Genomic DNA, 22340 nt, shown 5'->3' with positions numbered 1-22340 from the left:
ATGGAAAAAGCCCAAGTAAATGACATTAACCCATTTCAAACTTTTAAAGGAGTACTCCCATTTCCCCCCCCTTTTTCCTCTCTTTTTTTTTTTAATTACAATGGTATCCATTTTTAACCCTAACTAGGGTTTTCTTTCTCTTACTTATATCTCCCTCCCTTTCTTATCCCTCTCCAAAAACTAACCCTAACTTGCCTCTAACCATGGATCAAATTAGGGCTCCACCATGGAGTAATTTTTATTTATTCTTTTTTTTTTTTGGTGGATATGTTTATTTTTGGTGTGTTGCAGGTTGGGACGAACCCGTGGGCAGGTTTAGTGTTTGAAGGAGAGGGCGGAGGAAGTGGAGGCGGCGGCTCAAGGTTGCGGCAACGCCGAAGGGGACGGCGGCGCCGAGAACACCACGCACAGGGTTTGCTGGAGGGTGGGTTGTCGAGGCGGCCACGGAAGTTGCAGGGGGAAGGGTTCTGTGGAGGTGACCTCACCCATAGACGCAGGGTTACCCCTACGACTGTGGGGATGCCTTCCCACAGACCGCGGGGCCTTGGTCCCGTAACTGTGGGGCGGTCTCTCCACAGGCGCAGGGATAAGCCTGCGGCTGTGCGCAGCCATAGCCCCCGCGGCTTGTTCCACAGCGATAGTCCCCAAGTTGTATATTATTTTTTTTTTAAATTTATTTATTAATTTTATTATTTCTCTTTTAAAAAAAAAAAAAAACACAAGGTTAAATGCATATATATATATATGTATTTTTATATAGTCTGTTAATATATATTATATATGTGTGAATATGGCAGCCTGCAATTAACAGAACAAATAATATATCATTTAATACATTTATTCAATCTGATTTAGAGGTTAATTTTAAGACTAATTTATTTAATCTAATTAAACAAGATTTCAAATGCATGCACAAACTTAATGTATTAATTTCCTTAGAAGAATACAGTGGCTTAGTATTTCTTTTATTACATTTAGTTTTCTTTTTTTTTTGAAGAGCAACAATAATCAGATTTATTTGCTTTCCACTAATCTGTTTATTATTATTATTATTATTATTTTATTTTTAAGCTCCAAAGTGTTTCTCTCATATACTAATATTAGATGCTAACTTAAGAAGCAACCTATTAATTTTAAATTTACTTTCTGCAGTAATAATAGAAGAAATGACAGAATTAGTTAAATTACAACAACATTAATAGAACTAGCATATCATTTAAAAACCCCTTTTTTTTTTGTTAAGTTAACTACAATATAATGTTTATATTAAGGGAATGTAACTATGTATGCATTTTGGGACTAAACTAATATGACTAAGAGGTCATTCTCAGATTTTTGATGCACATGTTATTGCTAATTTATTTATCTACACTAGTTTCATTATGCATAGTAGAAAGTTTAAACCCCTTTTCTTTTTTCATTAATAAGGATACAACAAATATTATAGGAACCTAATCCACAAATAACACCCATTTTTTTACAAAAAATAACTTAATAGGAAATACATTCCTTTTAAAAACATATAGAATACGAAGTAGTCAATATTACATAAGGGTGTGATACCCAACTAAAATAAATACACTTCTTTTTTTGAAATAAATACATCATAACACTCTTTCTCTTTCCCTTTTTTTTTTTTTTTTACTATAAATACATTCTTTTTGAACTATTTCTGCAACATAGGACAGCAACTAATCCCTTTTCTTTTCTTTTCCATCCCAAGCAACCTGCAATAACAACACAACTTTGACCATGGAGAGCTCACCTCCCAGCCTAGGCTTACTAGAAGCCACCCCCGAGCTTGGAGAACCAAGCACTAGACGGGTTACAAACAAACAAACAGCACAACAACAAGGGCAAACACTCAATAGGAATTTTCCCATCCCAAGCTACACTCTCACCACAACTTGTGATGAACTTTCCATGGGTGGAAGTGGACCAAGTACCATTGGGGAGATTGGAAGCTTAATACAACTCAATGCCACCTCATGGCAAAACAAAATACAACAAATTCCCTTCCACACCTTATGCCCCCCAAAGGCATCAAAGCCATATTTCCTCCCCTTATGACCCCCAAATGCATACACAAGGCTATGCAGCAAGGGTCACAAAGGACACCCTTGAGAATCACCCTCCATAAGGAGAGCCTCTCACCCAAGGTTGTCATGCTTCTTCCACCCCAAGACCATCCTACCCTCCCAAGAGTAGGAGGTCTTGGACACTCCCAAAACAAGAACACATAAACAAAGAACATGGAATGAAACTTACATTTTTCTCCTACAAACGTTTCACATATACACATCTCCTCATACAAACATTTCTTTCTTTCAAAAACAACATAAACATAATAACAAAAGGAAGTAAAACCAGCCTTAATCTGCCAATAGGTAGGTTAGACTTAGTTGGGGATGAGCTGCCCAAATCCACACAAACTTTCCACCAACCCTTCCAACATTCTATCCTATCACTAAACTTCAAGAATTGCATAATCTCCAACCATGGAGAGTGGGTGATTACTCACTAAGTCCCTAATCCTTGCCTAAGAAGGCCTCTCACACACTTCCCAACCCCTTGGGTGAGGTGAGAGTTCCCATTGGTTGCTCTTCCCAACCTCTTACACATTACTAAAACTGGAAAGGGAGAAGGTGAGAGAGAATGGGGAAGAGAGTTTGACATCAAAAGGGAAGGTTGTCTATCCTAGGAGGGACCTTCTAAGTTGAATTTTCGCTCACCTTGGGAAAATCACTTTTTGAGGTGACTAAACAGTCACATGGGAGTAGTCACATGCTTCAAAATACCCCTAACCCTTAGGCATACCCTTTGGACCTTTGGAAAAGCCCTAAAACTGACCCTAGGAGTCCATTTAACCCCTTAGAAACCCAACTGAAGTTAACCTACGGGTCAAACCTGAGTTGACCACTCCCAAGACTCCCTACCCAAGGCACATTTGGGACCACACTCATTTGTTTGAATGGCTTTGGTAGAAACAAAACTCCCTCCAAGAGACAAGTCAAAATCAATGACACTAATCATCACATGTGTCAAGTGACACAATAAAATACACTATAAAAAATCACACATGGAATTTGTCTCTTGTAGGTTTACACAATTACATAAAATCAAATTAACACACATGCATAATTTACTTCACAAATAAAATACATTACAAACGGGGTGTTGTCTCTCCAAATAGACAACCCCTGGCTTAACAAACGTACATTGGTCTAGGTTTGGTTCTCCATATTTATTCCATGGTCACATGGATAATTTTCTTGTGCATCTCAATTAATGCATTAGTAATTCCAAGTAATCAAAATTATACATAATCAGATACATAGATTTCATTGCACATCAAACTCTCCTACATTTGATAATAATAATTCAATATCTCATCCATTCAATTTCGATTCCACATAGCAATTATCGTAATTCTCAAAATTGAACCATTCATAAAATAAGCATCATTTTTCTATCATCAAACTGAAGTCCTGCAATTCCAATAATGACATTCACCATTTCCAAGTAATCCTATTCTAGCAACATATAAAGTTTCATAATCGGCAAGCATAAAACAAAGCATCAACATATGTTAGTGTGATCCAAATCATGGAATCATATAGGTTTTCAAATTCATAACACATCAAAATGTACACCACAAGGTGAAATGATTCTATAACTTGGTTCAATTATTTTTCTCACCAGTCTATCTATTTAACTTAGCCCATCCTATTCAATTATAGCATTTATTAATAGGATCAACCATGGTCACTATGTTTATCAAAGCTTGATTGGGGAGGGGCCTTACATTTGTATCAGTAGGAATACTGACTCGAGCTCCATTATAAGGAGACTTTAAGCATTGATGGTATGTTGACAGTACTGCCTTCATTTCATGAATCCACGGCTTGCCCAATAATATATTATATGACAATGGAATATCAAGAACTTAGAGAAGAACATCTCTCTCTACCAGTCCCACTCTGATTGGTAATGACACCAGACCTTTAGAAGTCCTTTCTTCTTCATCATAGGCTTTTATTGTTATTTTCTTGCCAAGATCAATGACATTTTCAGAGAATCCTAGTTGTGTAAGCAGACTATAAGTATAGATATTCAACCCCGCGCCTCCATCTATCAAAACACATTTGACTCTGTGTTTGTATATCATGGCTTCAATATGCAATGGTTGGTTATGTGGATGATTTAGTGAGTTATCATCTTCTTCAGATAAGGTCAGATAGTGAGGTGAAGTCAAATTACCCACCATAGACCGAAACCGATCAATGTCTAAATCTTTTGTAACGTTGGTGGTGAGCAATGCTTTGTCTAGGATCTCTTTGTGAGCAGATGAGAGTTTTAGCAATTCAAAGATTGATATTTGAGCATGTTTCCTTTTCAACTGTTCAATGACACTATATCCAGAAGATGATGATGAAGTTAACCTTTTAAATTTGTCCAACGTTGATTCTTTTTGTTTGTTTGGCAAGGCTGATGGGTTTGATGTTGCTTGAGCCGAGTTAGAAGAACTAACTCCTTGGAGGGTGACTTTCTTTTGAGAATGGGTGAGAGCTCTTGCATATCATGATTCATTTGGTTTATCTTGGACTATAATCACATTGCAATATTCTGAGTGGGAAGGCTCAATCATGTTGATAACATTGTCCTGACTGGCATAAGTATAATTTACCTTGGCACCTCCTTTGGTCTTTGAAGAATCACCTTGTTCGTAAATAGGCAAAGGGTCATTAAATGCTTTATGATCTGCATTAGTTGCATGATTCCCAACAACAACTTTACCAGCATCTATGAGATCTTGAATCTCATGTTTTAGTTTCATGCAATTGTTTATGTTATGACCTTTATTCTGATGCAAGTCACAGTATTCATTTTCTCTCCACCATCTTGGTTTAACTTCTGGATCATATGGTTTGGAGTTATCTGATAGTGTTATCAAGTTTTTTGCCAATAGAGTTTTGAAAGTGGATTCATATGATTCTTTGAGAGGAGTGAAATCACGCTTAGGTTTGGAAAGCCAAGGCTTTTCTTTGAACCATTCCTTTGTTTTCTTTGGCAGATTTTCTGATATAGCCTCAGCGGCTTTAAGTGCTTGTGTACCACTAGCCAAGTTGAATATTGTATATTTTGAGTTGGTTTTGATAGTGTCTACTACTCCATCATTAACAACATTCTTGTTATTGTATTTTCCAAACTTCCAATACTTGTTCTTCTCTTTAGAGCTAGATCCTGGTTGTGTTTCTTTCTAAGGTGTGATATCCCCCTTGTTTATGAGCACATCTTCCATTCGAATGGAATTATCTACCATTTTGTTAAATGATGGGTGTACTTGCATTTGTATACTATATTTCACCTCGGGGACCAAGTTATTGACAAATATATCCATTTTCTCAAAGTCTGGGATAGGTCGAGAATACATAGAAAACATCTTTCTCCAGCGTTGGAGAAAAGTAAGAAGAGGCTAACCTATTTTTTGTTTAGTATTGCAAAGCTCGATCATAGTCACAAGATGTTGAATTTTGTATGAGTACTATTGTAAAAATAGTTGGATTAGTTCTTCAAACATTTTTATTCCTTTGGGTATACTTGAGAACCATTCCATTGCTTGACCCCCTAAACTCCTCGAGAAAAGGCGCATGAGGTATGTTTGATCGTGCATGAACTCCATACAGGCAGCACAAAACTCTTTGACATGATCTTGGGGATCTGAGGTACCATCATACTTATCAAATTTTGGGATCTCCACTCGTGAGGGAAATGGAGGCATGTATAGATTCTTGTAAAATGGAAAGGGACATATTGTTTCCAGAGAATATTATTTTGGGGACTTGTCCTTATTCTTCAATTCTATGACCTCCATTCGTAAGGCTGGTAATTATTTGTGTACCATGAGTATAGGTGATTCTTTCTTTTTAGTAACGAGCATTTGAACATCATATCTAGTAGGAAGTTTAGCACCTTGTTTTTCTAGTTCTAAGAAATAGTCTTCCTTTTCTCGGGTCATGATAGCTTTCATCATTTTTCTAAAGTCTTTGTCCTTTTAACAGTCAAGGATTTCTTTTTTTGGAGGTTCAGTGTCTTTGTCAGCCTTACTTGATGATGAGGAATCATTATCATTTTTGGGAATGTTATTATCGCCCTTGTTTCTGTCATTGTGTTCTGTCTCATATATAGTGGGAGATTTAGGCTCATCAAAAATTGGTTCGCCTGATGATGATGGTATGTTAGTGAGTGGATCCTTTTCGTAAAATGGATTGTCAGTGTATGAAAAGGGTATTCCTTTGCCTTTGGCTTCTTTCTTATGAGAACTCCTGGTTTGTGTAGGCATTTTTATGGATTAGTGTGACCTAAAGTTGTTTGTGGTGGAGAGGTCAAGATCAATTTTAGAGCTAGTTGTTCGGTTAATGTATTGTTTGGGGGAAACAAATGAGATTCAGTCTAGTTTTAGGAATGATCTATCCTATATAAGATGTTTATCTGAGTTGATTCTAAGCATAGTGTAAGATTCAGTCTAGTTTCAGGAATGATCTATCCTATATAAGACGTTATCTAAGTGACTTAAAATTGATAGGTAGGTGAGTGAACTAGCTGAAAGATGATCGACCAAATCTGCAATGCAAATGGAAAAGGTACACTATCTTGATCTATTTATGCTTAGGAAAACTGATAACCAGTATTATGTTCGCTGTAAGCTATTTTTAGGAAAATTTGACTGTTCTGTTCTGACAAAACCAGAGACTCATACAATAGGATTTTCTGAACCGGATGACAATTTAGCAGTTATAGGATGACGAAAGTTTTATTTTGTATAAGTTTCTATCTTGTACCGTATGATAGATGGGTATGTGCAGGATGACAAAAGACTCAGAGCAGTTATGTTTCGTATGACACAGGATACAGAACTAGACGATAGATTAAAATGACTCGTACGACATAGGATCAGGTATAGGATGACAAATAAGAAGACTCATACGACACAGGATCAGGTGCAGCATGATAAATTATCAGACTCGTATGACTGTTCATAGGATAGAGCCTATAAATTCTGAGTTTTTTTGATTGCTAAGTACGATAACTGAGTATGACCAATTCTGAGATGGACTGATTTTGGACCAAGATACAGAATTTTGACTTAAGATGGACAAGTTTCTGACACGGATAGAGTTTTGACTTAAGATGGACTAGTTTCTGACACAAACAGAGTTTTGACTTAAGATGGGCAAGTTTCTAACACAGATAGAGTTTCGACTTAGGACAAACTAGTTTCTGACACGGATAGAGTTTCGACTTAGGATGGACTAGTTTCTGACATAGACAGAGTTTCAAATCACTGAGTTGTTTCTTGTCTTCTCCAATTTTGGTATTTCAATTTTTATTTTAGGGATGAAAACACAGAAAACAAGTAGTATGTATAGTGATTCCAATCACAACATGTAAACCCTAAGCAATTTGGTGAGGAAAGAAAACCTTTGCTTGTAGACTCAGGTATACACCCAATAGCTAATTAGAATACAGCCGCTGAGTCTCATGCAATGGACTCTCAATGCCGTATTATCTGACTCCAAATGCTAATGGGGGCATGAAAGGACAAGTATCTTGGGAGAGTTACTATCTCTCTTGCACAAAGATTATCCCCCTTTTGGAGATGAACTGGGTAGCTTCTAATTTTAATTGGAACTAGTCAGAGATCCGTTTGGTGCGTTGAGGTATAAACTCAATTAAGAGGTCTCCCAGCCTTGAAAACCAAGGTTTAATATACCCGAAGGTATAGAGGAGATCTATTCTCGAGCACTATCATTGACTTGATTTTCATCAAATCACGTTTATTTAATAGTGGGTTGGAGTACTTAACGTCTAGTCATTCCCACTTAGGTCGTTCTCCTCACACCGGCCATAACGACTTTAAGAGTTTTTCAACCCCTTGGGAGGACAGGCCTGCTAAAGATGTACAAATCTCAAACAAAGAAAAATCCTCAAGGGTCTAGATTTCTAATTATCTAGAAAAAGACAAGAGCATACTCTCCTACCTCTCACAATCTTCTAAAAACACAAAAGATAGATTTGTTCTTTAACCAGATAGCAAGTTAGGTTCCAAAAAAATGAATTTAAAGAATACACGATGTTTATTCAATTCTCCTTAGGCAACCTACAAAGACAATGAATCAATAGTCATATTATCTTTGTACGACAAGCATATTCTTTGACAAGCGCTTTGCAAAAACTGATTAGGCTGTGAAAAATTCTAAGATAGACTGATAAATAGTCAGGGTCAGTCATCAGAATAATCAAAAAATCATGAAAAATTGCCTCCTTTTTTTCTAACCAGAAAATACAGAGTCGTACGATAGTATAAAAACTCATACGATAGAGGATCCTAGCTCATATGAGACAGGATTCCAGTTCGTATGACACCTGCAGTTTGTCATTTCAGCCTGTGGGAATTGTCATATGAGATGTACAGACAAAAATTCAAAAAATCTAAAATCTGGAAAAAAAAAAAAATAAGCAATCAGTCTTGGAGGCCAAAAAATGTAGTCTTCTGCTCCACGGTGGGCACCAGAGATGTGTGTGTGAAAAAGTGGTTTGTAAGCTGCAAGCACAGCACTTCAATTAAGTCATTATATGCATGGTTAGTAATCAATAATCAATAAGTAATAAACCATAACAAAGCGACTAATTGCCTTCTAAAAGATGTGAGTATAAGATTGCTCTTAGATTGTTATAAGCAATACCAGTGACTAGACTACACCAAGACGAAGGATTTAATCTATATGATATTAACTATATGGATGCAAGATGGATGAATAATTCAAGCAAATAATCAATTCAAGCAATAATGGATGTAAAATGGATGCAAATAATCTAAAAAGGGACGATAATCTTCAATGACTCTAGAGAGAAATTAGCATGATAATTATCTCCAAGCATGTTCTCAAAAACCTCTGGGGTAAATTGGAATGAGAGCTGAAGACTAAATTTATAGAGAATTACCAAGAGAAAAGCTCAATTTAGAGTTAATTGAAAATAATTGAGAAATAAGGTTTAGTTAACCTTGAGATAGATTCCAATTATAGTTTAATTGAAATGCATTCAAATTAGAAGTCCAAGTTGCATTGGAAATAATAATAAATTAATTACATGCATTTGTGATAAAAATAGATAATTCTTTTATTTATTCAAGAAAAGAGTCTTTTCAATGCAATTGAACTTCTTTTTCTGAAAAGCTTTGAGTTCCAATTTTAGAGAATAATTCAATAATTCAATTTAATTGCTTTTCTGATTTCAAGTTCTAAATTTAGAAAAAGAAATTATATCTCAAGTTTGATTTCTCTTTCAATTCAATTCTTTTATTTTAATTTCAATTCAACTCTTGTTTTGTAATTAATTCCTCTTTTGTAATAAATTAATTCCTTTTGCATGATTAAATGGTAATTTAATTAATTAATTAAATATGAAAGGATATTTAATATATTAAAATAGGATAATTGATCAAAATGATATTCTTGGAAATGATTCAATTAATTAAATAAATTTATAATTAATATTGAGTAATTGATTTGCCATGTGATTTTTGATGATTAAAGAATTAATAATGTGCTCAAGATTGATTTAATTGCCTTTGGTTAGGACCTTGGTGATGTTGTCGAGATTAGGGGCCCATGGTTTAGATGACCATTTTTAGGGTATTACAGTATAGAGACCTTTCATTGGATCTATTGTAAGGTTTATGTATTGTGATCTGAGCTTAATCTTGGAATTGATCTCATGAATTTGGAGATGCAATCCTTTTCAGTTCATTCTTAGTTGTTGGAGTGAGCATTCTGACAGTAAGCTGATTTTGTAATTTTCCAATGAGAATTCTGGTAGTGAGCCACCCTTTTGTAAAACATCATATAACTAGTTATATATTTAACAATCTGTGTGGTTTTTCACATTTGTGTTTTCCATGTATAAATTATTTTGTTTCACTTGTGGTTGTGTTTTTATGATTATTCTACATTTTCTATTTTATGTGTTAAGTATAACTGATGAGTTTGACCTTTTGGTAAAGGTTTAACTTTGGAGAAAGTTTCAAAATCTGTGGGAGTAATGATTCACCCCCCTCTCAGTATTTTGGTCCCTTCAACAAACTCAACAATTGGTATCAGAGCTTTGGTTCCTTGTCTATAAGATTAACCTCTTCAGGGATATCTTTGTTGGTTGAATCATGTCACCTATGTACATGACCGAAGAATTTTAGTTGGATGAAAAATTGAAGACAACTCTTGAAGGTTTGGAAAGTGTTGAATCAAATAATGGGGAACTAAAAGAGAATGTGAAGATAGAAAATTCATGTGTGCAAAATTTGAGAGAGAAAATTTTAAAATTCAAACTAAGGCACAAAGAGCTTAAAAATTGGCTAAAGCAGGCAAATGAGACTATTAAAGATCTGATGCAAAAGTTTGAGGAGAAGGATAAGCTAGAGGGACCCTGAAAGAAACAATCAAGCTAAAGTTAAATGAGGAATGTGAGAAGCTAGAGCAAGAAGTGAAGAAGCTGAAGACAAAGAATAAGGTTCTTGACAATAGAAAACTTTTGGTAAATCTGATCAGCATGCAAAAAACTCATTTGGACAAGACCGGACTTGGTTTTCAACCCGTTGAGTGTTTGTATCAAAAAAATAAGGAAAAAAGAAAAGAGGTTGAAGTTGAGAATAAATAGGAAGATGCGGGAAAGACCTAGAATTAGATTACTAGTAAAAGAAGGCCACTGATTCATCAACCTAATGTGCAAAGGTACCCGTCTTTTGTAAGGAAAGCAGAGTGCGAAAAATGCCTTCCTAATGTCAATTTCTTAGAGAAGTGAAGCAGATGAGTGTTTCAATTTGAATTACAACAACTAAGATACACAATACAAGATAAAAAAAAGCAACATCAAAAACACAAACACAGACATGCACACCAGATTTCATATGGGAAAACCCTTATGGGTGAAAAATCCACACACCAAAGCAATCCATGTATTATAGTAAAACAATTACATACAAGTTTTAGACCTTTGATCTGATCTTTGTTCAAGTAGTAGTACATAATAGTATAATCTTAATCAGCTTTTCAATTCAGCTTTTATAGAATTACCAATGGATTGCTACAATCCTCTTTTTTCAATGATAGAAATCATCCTCACATGATCCAACCACCTGCAACTATTTTTTAGATGTTTTAATATCTCTGTTGAAAAATAGTTTGTTTCAGTTACTCCATCTTCCAACTATCAAACTTCTCATAATGTCAACAACATGCATATTGTCGCATTGATTCCTCTGAGTCATTCCAATTTCCACCAATCATTAGCAGACAACTCGGCAAGTCAAAATGAGCCCATCCTGGTCCCCACCAAGTCTCAAAGGTTATTAGCATATTGTCACCAGATGGAAATGTAACTCACTAGTTCTCATGGTCACCAAGCATTGTTCCACATGATCTTTGATCCTTGATAGTGGATTCCTCACAAATCTCCTATTGATCGATCACACTTTGTCAAAAGGGTGACTTTGGCTACCAAAAACCCAAGTTCGACTGATAACACTTTTGTGTGATACTGGCTTGGTAAGTCTTAGTGAAAGCTAATATCATATGAACAACTCTTTGTTTCCATGACTTAAACAATTTCATACTGGGATATAGCCTTTACCACCACAAAGTGAGACTTTCATTACCTCCTTCAGACAATCTTACTAAAACCCCAAGATACATCAAAATGGTCTTTTTTGCCTAGACCACTCTAATGTCTTATCGGCTTGGTATCTCATCGGAGAAACAAAGTGACTTCAACTGACAACTTGGAGTATCTTAGTGACATCAAATTCCACACCTAAACTACTTCATGTCGGTAAGACATATCAACTATTGGATATTGCTACTACTACGATATGTTGTTGTCATTGATTTCAACATATTCCTATATTTTGGTATTGCAAATAATTGCTTTGGTGATCTGGTGTTTGCAGTGAGTTGATCTAGTTGGTTTATCTATTTTCTATGTTGAATCAAATAGAGACACTTTATTCTTTATTGATTTCATGATGCTATTTGATTATTTGATCGAGTTATGGATTCCAGTATGAAAATTGGTTTTTCAGTGTTCAGTGTTGCAATGTTCTGGTATTTGATCCATTGTGCTTCAGTATGATATGATCTTTGGTTGCGGATTTGGGACAATGTTTTGGATTCTCATGTGTATCTTGATTTCATATGGTTCATGATTTGGTGCTCTGTAAGCTATATTTCTTGTCCAAGTTGTTGTTGATAAGTGTTCTTCAGTGTTAGTGTGTTGATCAATGAAGATTTGAACAAGTGGTGTTGGTGCAGCTATTGCCGATGGTCCTAGCATGCTTGTTGGTGTTTCCTAATCATTTCCTATTTGTTTTGGTGGTTTGCATTGATCATTGTGCACATTATTGAAGAAATTTTGGGTCTAGTGATATTCTTCATGTTATGTGGTATTTTTGATGATCTAACATGTTGCAATTGATCTTGGCAAGATTTCTGGTGATGATGCACGTTCAAGGAGTTGATTTAGGTCCATTCTATTCTATCTATGGCATTGTATTGGTCCAGTGGTCGATTTATGTATCATGTGATGTAATTTTGTAATTATGTTTTGAGGGTTTGGCCAACCTTGTAGTCAAGGTTGACGATTTTTATAAATAGGTGCTATATTTGTGGTTCAGTGAGGTATGGATGTTGAGTCTACATTACTAGAGAGTGATGTATGTGTGAATAAGAGAATTCAGCTTTCGGTGTGGTGTATTTAGTAGAGATTATTGTAGGGAAGACAAATGATCTTAACTAAAACTATCATCAGGCATTAGCAGATTCTATCTTTGCAATTCATCTTTGTCAGATTGTACTCCGAATTTTATTGTAAGGTAGTGAACCTTCTTTGAGGGTTGTAGCCTTCTAGGTCATTGTATTTTGAATAGTGAGCTTTAGGCAGTGTTCCTAAATGCATCTGCATTCCCCATTGTAATATTTACACATACTACTACAGAGTATCATCTTATTGTGGGTAGGTTCCCACCATGGTTTTTCCCTTAACTAGGTTTTCCACATTAAAATCTTAGTGTTATGTATGTTGGTGTTATTGTGTTTATCTTTTTTCTTGCTACAGTTGATCAAATCTAAGATTGTGCTTAAATTGTTTAATTCGGTGAAAAATGATTCATGCCCCCTCTTAGTTTTCCTTCCTTGTTGTTACCAACAAGTGGTATTAGAGATAGATCCTTCGAAAGAAGCTTAACTGCTTGAGGAGATTTGGGATGGCAACCTAAGTGTTCAAGAAGGAGAGTCCTAGATTTCGAAGAAACAATTATACTATTTGGAAGGATTGGATGGAAGTTCATTTAAAGTGTCTTGGAGAAGATTATTGGAAGATTACAAAGAATGTCTACAATGTTCCTTTGATTGGACTATTTATTGTTGATGAAATCAAGGAAGCTGAACATAACATAAGAGCTAAGGAAGCATTGTTGAGTTCCTTGCTCGATTTAGAGATGACTAATATGATGGGTTTGAAGATTGCACATGAAAAGTTAGAGACCTTGTATGAAGGAGATGCACAAGTTAAAGTTTCTAAGTTGTGGAGTTTGAAAGGAAAATATGAAACATTAAAGATGGGAGAAGATGAGAATATAACATCCTTTATGGCTAAGTTGAATGAACTTGTTATAAACATCAGATGTATCAGTGGAACCCTTGAAGAAGATGATATTGTTGCTAAGGTATTGAGATCCTTGCCTTCTACTTACAAAGCTAATGTTGCTGGTATTGGTGAGATCCGAAGTGTGACTACTATGAAAAGAGATATGTTGGTTGGTAAGCTTGTTGCATTTGATTTGAGTGAATTTGGACAATCACATGGTAAATTTTAGATTGCATTTAAAGCCTCTGTATCCAAGAAGCAAAAATATGATCTATGAGAGAGTTCATCTAGGGTTTCTAGATATGAAAGAGAGATGAGAGAGATGGAAGAGCAATAAAGGGAGTTGGATGAGCTTGAAGCACTTATTTCTTGGAGATTGTTTAAGGGAGTTAGTAAGTATGATTCAAAGTTACCTTTAAAATGTTTCTCTTGTAATAAGATAGGAAATTTTTCTTCTAGGTATCCTGAAAGAATGTCTAAGTATGATAAGCATGAAAGGCATGATAGATTTGATAAGCATGATAGATATGAGAAGAATGGCAAGTATGATAAGCCCTGTAAGCCTAACCAAAAGTATAGATATTAGAAGAGATGTTATTATGTTGCTGATGAAGGTGTGATAGATGAATAATTAGACAATGAGAATTCAGAAGAAGAATTTGTATTTATTGCTATCAAGGAATATGATCCGGTACCAGTGAATTCTACAAGCTTCATTGTTGAGGAGAAAGCTTTGGCTACTAAGACAAAAGAGAAAGATGAATGGGTAATATCAAAATCATTGAAGCTGGTCTGAGTGATATTGAGTTGTAGAAAGTTAAGGAATTGGAGTGCAAAGGTTTAAATCTATGGGCTAAATTACCTTGGTTCAATGATGCGGAGGTTATCAGGTTGATCCTTAGTTGTGTGTGGGATGACAACATTGTGTTGGACAATGGAGATGTTCTAGCTAAGAAGTCAATTAAGAATCAAGAAGTGGAAACTCTAACTGGCATAAAGGGTAATCAATGAGCATTGATCATTAATAAGATTGTTAAACCTATCCTGAGGTATGTTGCCTACAACATTTCTTATAAGATATATTTCAAGAATAGGGAAGGTGCCACTTTGGCAATTGAAGTGTTTATAACACATATGCTTGTAATGGAAAACAAATCATTCAACTTGTGTGAATTGTTGAGAGAATTATTGTTGGAAAATATCAAGATGTCAAAAGTATGGAATTATCCCTTTCAGTTTGGTTCATTGCTTGTATGTTTGATCATGTATCATTTGGGATCCCTTTCGGCAAAATAGAATGTTATATGGGAATCTGGTCTCTCGATTGCAAGGCAAATATTTAGATATTTGAATAGTCTTGATAGTAAAGAGGAAGATTGTAATGCATATTTCAATATTTTTCTGGATGTGGCATGTTGGCCTAGTATCCCATGTATCTGGTTCTAGAGGTTCTTCTTTTGGAAAGAGGAAAAGAAGATAGTATGTTTCTATGAGTATTTGGAGCCCAAGAAAAACAAGAAGGATTTGCATGAGAGAGATATTGTTGTAATTGAGGATCTAGAGTCTCCTATAGTTGAAGGAGATCTGGCTAAAGAATCAGATAATGAATCAAACTTGTTGGAGTTGGTTGGTAGCTCTGATGGAATCAAGAAAATTAGCAAGATATGGCTGACCTCAGTTGAGTCAGATAGAATTGAAGATGTTATGTTGAATCACTTGATCTGAAATAGCATGAGCATTGAGGATATCAGTAATTTTCTTTTTGAATCTCTGAATGAAATTCTTAAGGAGAAGTTATCCAAGCAATTTGTTGAGGTTGGAGTATTTGAGGAAAAAGAAATTGATATGTAAAATATGTTGAATGAATGTGGTGATGCGCAAAAATCTCTATCAGTGTGTATTGAGGAATTGAGAGTCTTTACCCATAGTGCCAGAAGAGTCTACAGGTGTATTGTATCTCTTCATTGGTAGTTGGAGTGAAGCGCAAAGCCAAAATTGATGCTATTGAAGATGAGTTGAGTGCTTTAGGCAAATATTTTTATTTTCTAGAAGATAAGGATGGTGAGAAGAGGAAAAGAATAAACTCTCTTCAAGATGAACTCTTATTCTTGCAGAGGTAGAGAAAAGAATTTGTAAACATGTTTTGGAAAGTAAAAGAGGTTGTTGAGGTAAAGTTGGAGCATTTATCTCCATTGCTTGGCAGTGCAATTGAATATGAGTAGAACCCATCTGCTTCAGATAGTTTCTCCCATGTTGTTGATCTATTGGTGGAATACAAAAGCCTTTTAGTTGGCATTAAACTAGCCATAAATTCTTGGGAATTTATTCTTCTATAATTGAAGGAGAAATAAAAGTTTATCTTTTTGATGAAGAGTAACTAAAGGTTCTATCTGGTTTGGTATTCACTTTTTGATATTGTGTGTATACTCAATTTTTCTTTCTTTTCTTTTTTTTCATCAAAGACATCCTTTGTCCTTGTTGTCAAAAGAGGGAGAAAGGAATATGGATTTTGGATATGAGGAGATGTATGAGTTAGGGGAAGTTGATTTATATGTAGATATGTTTTGGATATGTTTTGTCATCAATGACAAAGGGGGAGATTGTTAGACTTGTGGGAATATTCTTGTCATTAATGTCAAACTAGTTATCTGGTTTGGACCAAACAACATTAGCAATTCATTGTTATCTGATCTAGTCGGGATGTTGTATGTAGATGATGTATGCAATTTTTGTTATAAGCAGGTGTTGTGCCTTGTGGTATTGTTGTGAGATGTGATGCGATAAGGTGGAGTTGATATAATGGAGTGGCTTTTAGAAGATCCCTATCTCTGGAATTTTGAATTATGTTTACAATAGGTCTAGTAACATTTACTCATCTTGCCAGAGATGAGACTACAGAAAGTAAGGATAGTGGTTTCAACTTTGATTCTGAGACTGAGGGAGAGTCGGAAGAAACTAGCAAAAAAGGGAGGATAAGGGCTAAGAAGAGGAGGATTATTGTGGAATCTGAAATGTCAGACTCTGAAACTGACTCCTTTGAAGAAAAACCTGTTAAAAAGAGGAAAGGGAAAGCCTCTGGAAAGAAGGCTCAGAAAAAGAACACTAAAAATGGTAGCAATTCTGATCTCAATTATGTTCTGGTCGAGTCTGAGGAGGAGGATGATGATAATAAGAGGATTGATAATCAGGACAAAGAAGGGGAGGGTAACCCGGTTAAGGATAATTTGGAAACCGTGGAGACCGTGAATACCACTGGACTGCATAACGAGGAAAAAGGGGGTCAAAGTGATAGTGGTGACAAAGATACCATTAAGGCCTTCTGTGAGACCATCACTACTCTGGTGAAGGATATTAATAGCTTGAAAATAGATACACGGGCCATAGCAAAAATTATAGTTGCTGACAAACCCTTGGCGGAGCATGTTAAAGAGTTAGTGACCGTTCTACATAATGCGCAAGTTATTGAATGTATGGTTGGAAAAATCTTAGCCACGGAGAAAAAGGTCAATGAGATGGGAGATAGAAAGGAAATGGACAACAAACTGAAAGATTTTGGCAGCAGAATTGACAAACTAGAGCACAATGTCAAGCAGATTGCTGATCAAAATTTCCAAATTCTTAAATCTTCGGTGGACAACATGAACATCTTCATCAACAGGTACGAGAACAATGTAGAGAAGGAAGGTGATAAAGAGAAGGTGAACAAGAAGGGTCATGAAAGGAGGACTGGAGCCAACACAAAGAATAAGGTTGACATCGAAGGTCGTGAGCTGGAGGATATGAAGACCTCGACAAACAACATGAAACAAATGGTTGTTCACGCTGAGGAGATCCTGAATAGTATTTAGTTCCAGTTGTTGTCCTTTGTTCTGTCTCTTTGCTGTCTTTTGCTTTCCTGTTGCTATCTGTTCCAAGTTTTATGTAATTAGGTTATGATGTTTTTAGCTGGGCCCATTTGGTGGGTTCATTTTGGCTTTTTGAAGTGATCAGGCACTTTTTTATGCTTTTCTGTTCTCCTGGCTTGTAAAAGGTTCGGGTACCTTTCAAATACCTATTTTTACTTAATCAAAATAGTTATGCATCTTGCTATCAATAATTTTGGCTATATTAGGTGTATCTCTTCATGTCTCATGGTTCAGTATCTTTGGTATGTGTGGAATCTACATTTTGGAGTTTTGGAGATATCATGTTTGAGTTTTGTGATAATGAGTCAATATATATGGGTCTAGATGACCCTGTCTCATTTTGGCTATTAAGGTATATGCATAGATAAAATAAATATGTGAAAGTAAGTGTTTAAAGATCTCATGGAGGCCGACTCTATTGTCATGTTTATGTTAAAATATTTATTGGGTAACGTGTTGTGCTAGGCCAACACATTATTCTGATGTATGTGTATATATATATACATATATATACAGAGAGAGAGAGAGAAGCATGTGATGTGTGTGTGTGAGTGGGTAGCAAAGCAAGAGAGTAGTATGAAATAGTGTGTGAAGTGCAAGGTGTAGGTAGTGAAGGCAGTTGGTGCAGAGTCAAAATGTGGATTGTATTGCAGTATTGCAGTAGTTCTCTACCAGACTTGCTTCAAGTACTCAGGAAAGTAGTACAAAGATATTTCAATGGATCTACTGTAAGGTTTGTTTATTGTAACTGTTACCTATTTTTGCTACAAGCTCAATATGCCTCAGAAGGAGAAACAAGTGCTAAGTATGAAAATAATACATGTTATTTGTTTAACTTGTTTGCTTCATGTGCAGATACAGGAAAGGTAAAATATAGCATGTGGGTTAAAATGTGGCTCCCACAAGGGTTGAGCCCAGTATGCTGATGGAGATGAATGTTACAAAGATAGATAGATCATATAAATGTTCATGCTCCATTGCAAAATTAATTTTTGAATTTGGAGAGGCTCAAAAACCTTCAGGTAAAAGCAAATTGCAGGGGTCACGTGATAGAGGAAAGGCCCAAGAAGGACCATTTATCCCACATTGGTTGTGTGGAAGAAATTTATTGCATTTATATGCAAGGCCGCATATATCTTTAGTGTCAAAGCTTATGGGATTTTGACAAGGAGTAGTTCAGTGTTGGTGGGCCTCCCGTGTGTGCATGCATCTCAAAGTGGCCAAATTTTGCAGTGAAAGGGCAAATTAATAGGTGAGCAGGTTGCAAAGGATCTGACGACCATCGCTATACCGCTATACGAAAGTGCTCGAGTGTTAATCACCGCAACTTAGCAACTGGTGAGGTGGCGTCTAGGTGGAAGTTGAAGTGGCACCCAAGTGGATCATGTAGCAAAACAGAGGCATGCCATGTGGTGACACCGTGGCATAAGAGAGAGCCGCTTAGAGGAGACTAAAGACCAAGCATATCAGGAAAGATCAATGGTGATCTAGAAAGATCTGATGGCTATTGCTATGTCGTGATGGGAAGATAATTACCAAATACTCCCCATGACTTGGTGACAAAGCACATGCTAAAAAAGGAAATTTAAAGCTTGAACAAATCACTGAGATTAACAACAGATCAAGGAAGATCGGATGGTGGAGTGATATTCCGGGGCTATCCATGACTGTTGTTGTACTGCGGTTGTGAAGTGCCTGGAACAAATACCCTCACGATAGGTGGTAGATCAGGTGGTGCTAAGGTGGACTCTAAGTGTATCACAAGGTGACACACCTTGTGACAGGTGGCATGTCATCAAGGTGAATTTTGAACAAACCTTGGCTATGATAGATCTCTAAATGGTTTCGCTAAATGCATCAGTTTCATGGAAATAATAGGTATCGATGAAATTGCAGTTTTGATGAGACATAAAAATTGTTCGCCGAGGGAGGTAGTTTGGCCGAAAGATTGATGCCAAACAAACCAAAGTAAAATGGTGGGCCTGGTGGTGCTGAGGTGGTAGATGAGGTCGTGCTCAGGTGGATTAGGTGGCAAACTAGAGATTGACATGTGGCACAGATGCTTAGAGAGACTAAAGATTGAGCAAATAAAAAAAGATCAACGGTAGTCTAAAAGATCTAATGGCCATAATTATACCACTATAGAAAGAAGCTCGCCAATTATCATAGCGACTTGGTGACAATGCACGTGCAGAAAAGGTGAGTAGCTAAGAGGTTAAAGATCAAGAAGTTTGAGGACAGATCAATGGTTGTCGCTATACCACATGATGAAGATGCTCACTGGTTATCTCATACAACTTGTCGAGTGGCGAGGTGGAAGTTGAGGTGGTCATCTAGGTGGGCTCAGAACGAATGAGGATGTGCCATGTGGTAGAGAAAAGATATAGAAACAAGTCAGACCAAGTCCAGATAGCAATCCAGATGGCAGACAAAGTGAACCCGCGAGCAAATCAGAGGCTGACACGTGGAAAAAGTCTACAAATGAGTGGATGTCTATATTTTTTAAATCAACATTGAACTTGAACTTTCAACCGGTTCAAATTGGTTCAATGGTTCAAAGTTCATTATCGTCGCTTGTTCCCATGGGCACAGGATGAAGAGAGAAACATGAGAGATAAAAGCAAAAAGTAGAGTGGTTGAAAGCCAAATAGGTTCTTGAAGATCTGAGGGTTGTTGCTATACCGCAATGAAAATGTGCATAAAGGTTAATCCTTGCAACATAGCGACAAGCCATTAGTAGTCCTGCCGGTTTTTGTTATGTGTTCACGGTTAATGCAGGTAGCTAAATCAAATGGTCAGATAACCGGTAGCGTCTAGGTGAACTCAGTGCAAAATGATGTGAAGCTGTGTTCAGTTTGGCTACTCTTTTTTGTAGTTTTGGAAGAGTTTCTCTCTTAGTTAAGCCCCATGATTTTGAGGAAAATCTTAGAATTGATGACAACTGATCCATCTTGTTGCAAGATTTCATATAAGTGTTTTTTTTTCACTCTTTTGTAAAGAGTTAGAGAGTTTTGAGATTGTGTAGTAGAAGATACTCAGGCTCCTGTAACTCATTTTTAGGAGTTTTTCCAAATTTGTAATGCATAAAGTTCCTTGTTTTCAATAAATAAGCTGAGTTCCTCCTTAAATTATTTAGTCTAAGTGTTATGATTGTAAGTATTTTGATTAAAATTCTATGATTCTTGTGTAGAATCCTTCATTTTATCTTAGTTTCTTTAGATGCTTAGGGCTGAGGTACATGTTATAGTGCAGGTCTCTAATTGTGTATGTGATTCTATTGCATCAAAATTGTGAGAACATTATTATTCTTCTTTCTGTGAACATAAGGAAGCTAGCCTTTCAAGAGAATCGTTTATGCAAACATGTAAGTTTGAGTTGTGAGTTTAAGAAGTTTCATTAGTTGATTATCTTGTGGATTTATAAGCAGTTTGTTGGTTTTTTATCATTGGTGGATCACCTAGCAGTAGTTAATTTTCAGTTTTATGCATTTCCTTCTTCCCTTTTCTCAGAAATTCATTTAAGTTCTTTAGGTGATCCAATAGGAAGCTGGCCTATAATTTGGAGGTCTGCTCTCATAATAGGATACCCATAGCCTGAGAGTAGTCCAATGTGTCACTAGATTACAGGAATTTCAAGCTTGCATAAAGTGAAAATCCATGTGACAACAATTTTTGGCATGCCCGGTGGGACCGTTGGAATTTATAGTTCATAGAAGACCACCGTATGTTGTCTTGGTGTGTGCAGCAGCAAATTATTTTTCACACTTGGCGACTCAAATCTTTGGTATTTTAGCAATCCAACCTTCCTAGCTTATGAGAAAATACCAGACTAGGCAAAGTGCAGCCTCAATCAATCATACCCAACTATCACCCCCAAAAAGGAGAGCTAGGGTAGTTAACAAAGCTCTAGATCCAGCAGTTGGTGTGCTGCGTGTTAATTCCAATTCTTACCCTGTTGTTATAGCTTATAACAATCCACTATTTGCAAGTTCTTCCAGTCAAAATATACCAAATATGGATCTTAATCAACCCCCTAGGGTTCATCCATTTGTGCCTTTTAATCAGGGTAGTCCTTTAAATTTGGATCAACATGATGACATACCAGCTACAACAGTTAAGAGTTTGCCATTGTTTCACTGGAGAGGATCAAACAATAGCTATTGAACATATTAGAGATGTGGCTTCCTTGTGTGGAGTGCATCATATTATTGCAAAAAATGTTTCTTTGAGGCTTTTGGCAACCTCTTTCAAAGGGAAAGCCCTTCAGTGGTTCAGAGGCCTGCCTGTGAACTCAATAGCTACATGGGATGAGCTGGGACAACTTTTAAATCAACATTTTGAAGACAAGTTAGATCATCTTTCATTGGTGGAGCATCTCACTACCATCAAAAGAGCTCCACATGAGCATATGATGGATTTCAACTACTAGTTTCAAAGGACTTGGAATCAGATTCCAGCATCGGTAAAACCTTCCAATGATTATGCTTTTTTGTTTTACCTAAAGGCTTTGAATAGTGATATTGCACTCATGATACAGTCTATGGGGGAGAATACTTTACCAGCAGCATTTGATGTTGTTGTTAGGGCTGAGAATAGTCTTATTGAAGCAAGGAAGATAGCACCTAGGCCTCCCATGCCAATTTTTGCTGATATACAACCCATTATCCCTGTAGTTCCACCTATTATAGCTATTGTACTTTCATTTACAACATATAATTCTCAAGTTGCAGCTCAAGAG

Source organism: Cryptomeria japonica, chromosome 1 (assembly GCF_030272615.1).
Source record: "Cryptomeria japonica chromosome 1, Sugi_1.0, whole genome shotgun sequence".
In the NCBI taxonomy this organism is placed as follows: Eukaryota; Viridiplantae; Streptophyta; class Pinopsida; order Cupressales; family Cupressaceae; genus Cryptomeria; species Cryptomeria japonica.
Note: the sequence above shows the minus strand (reverse complement) of the source record.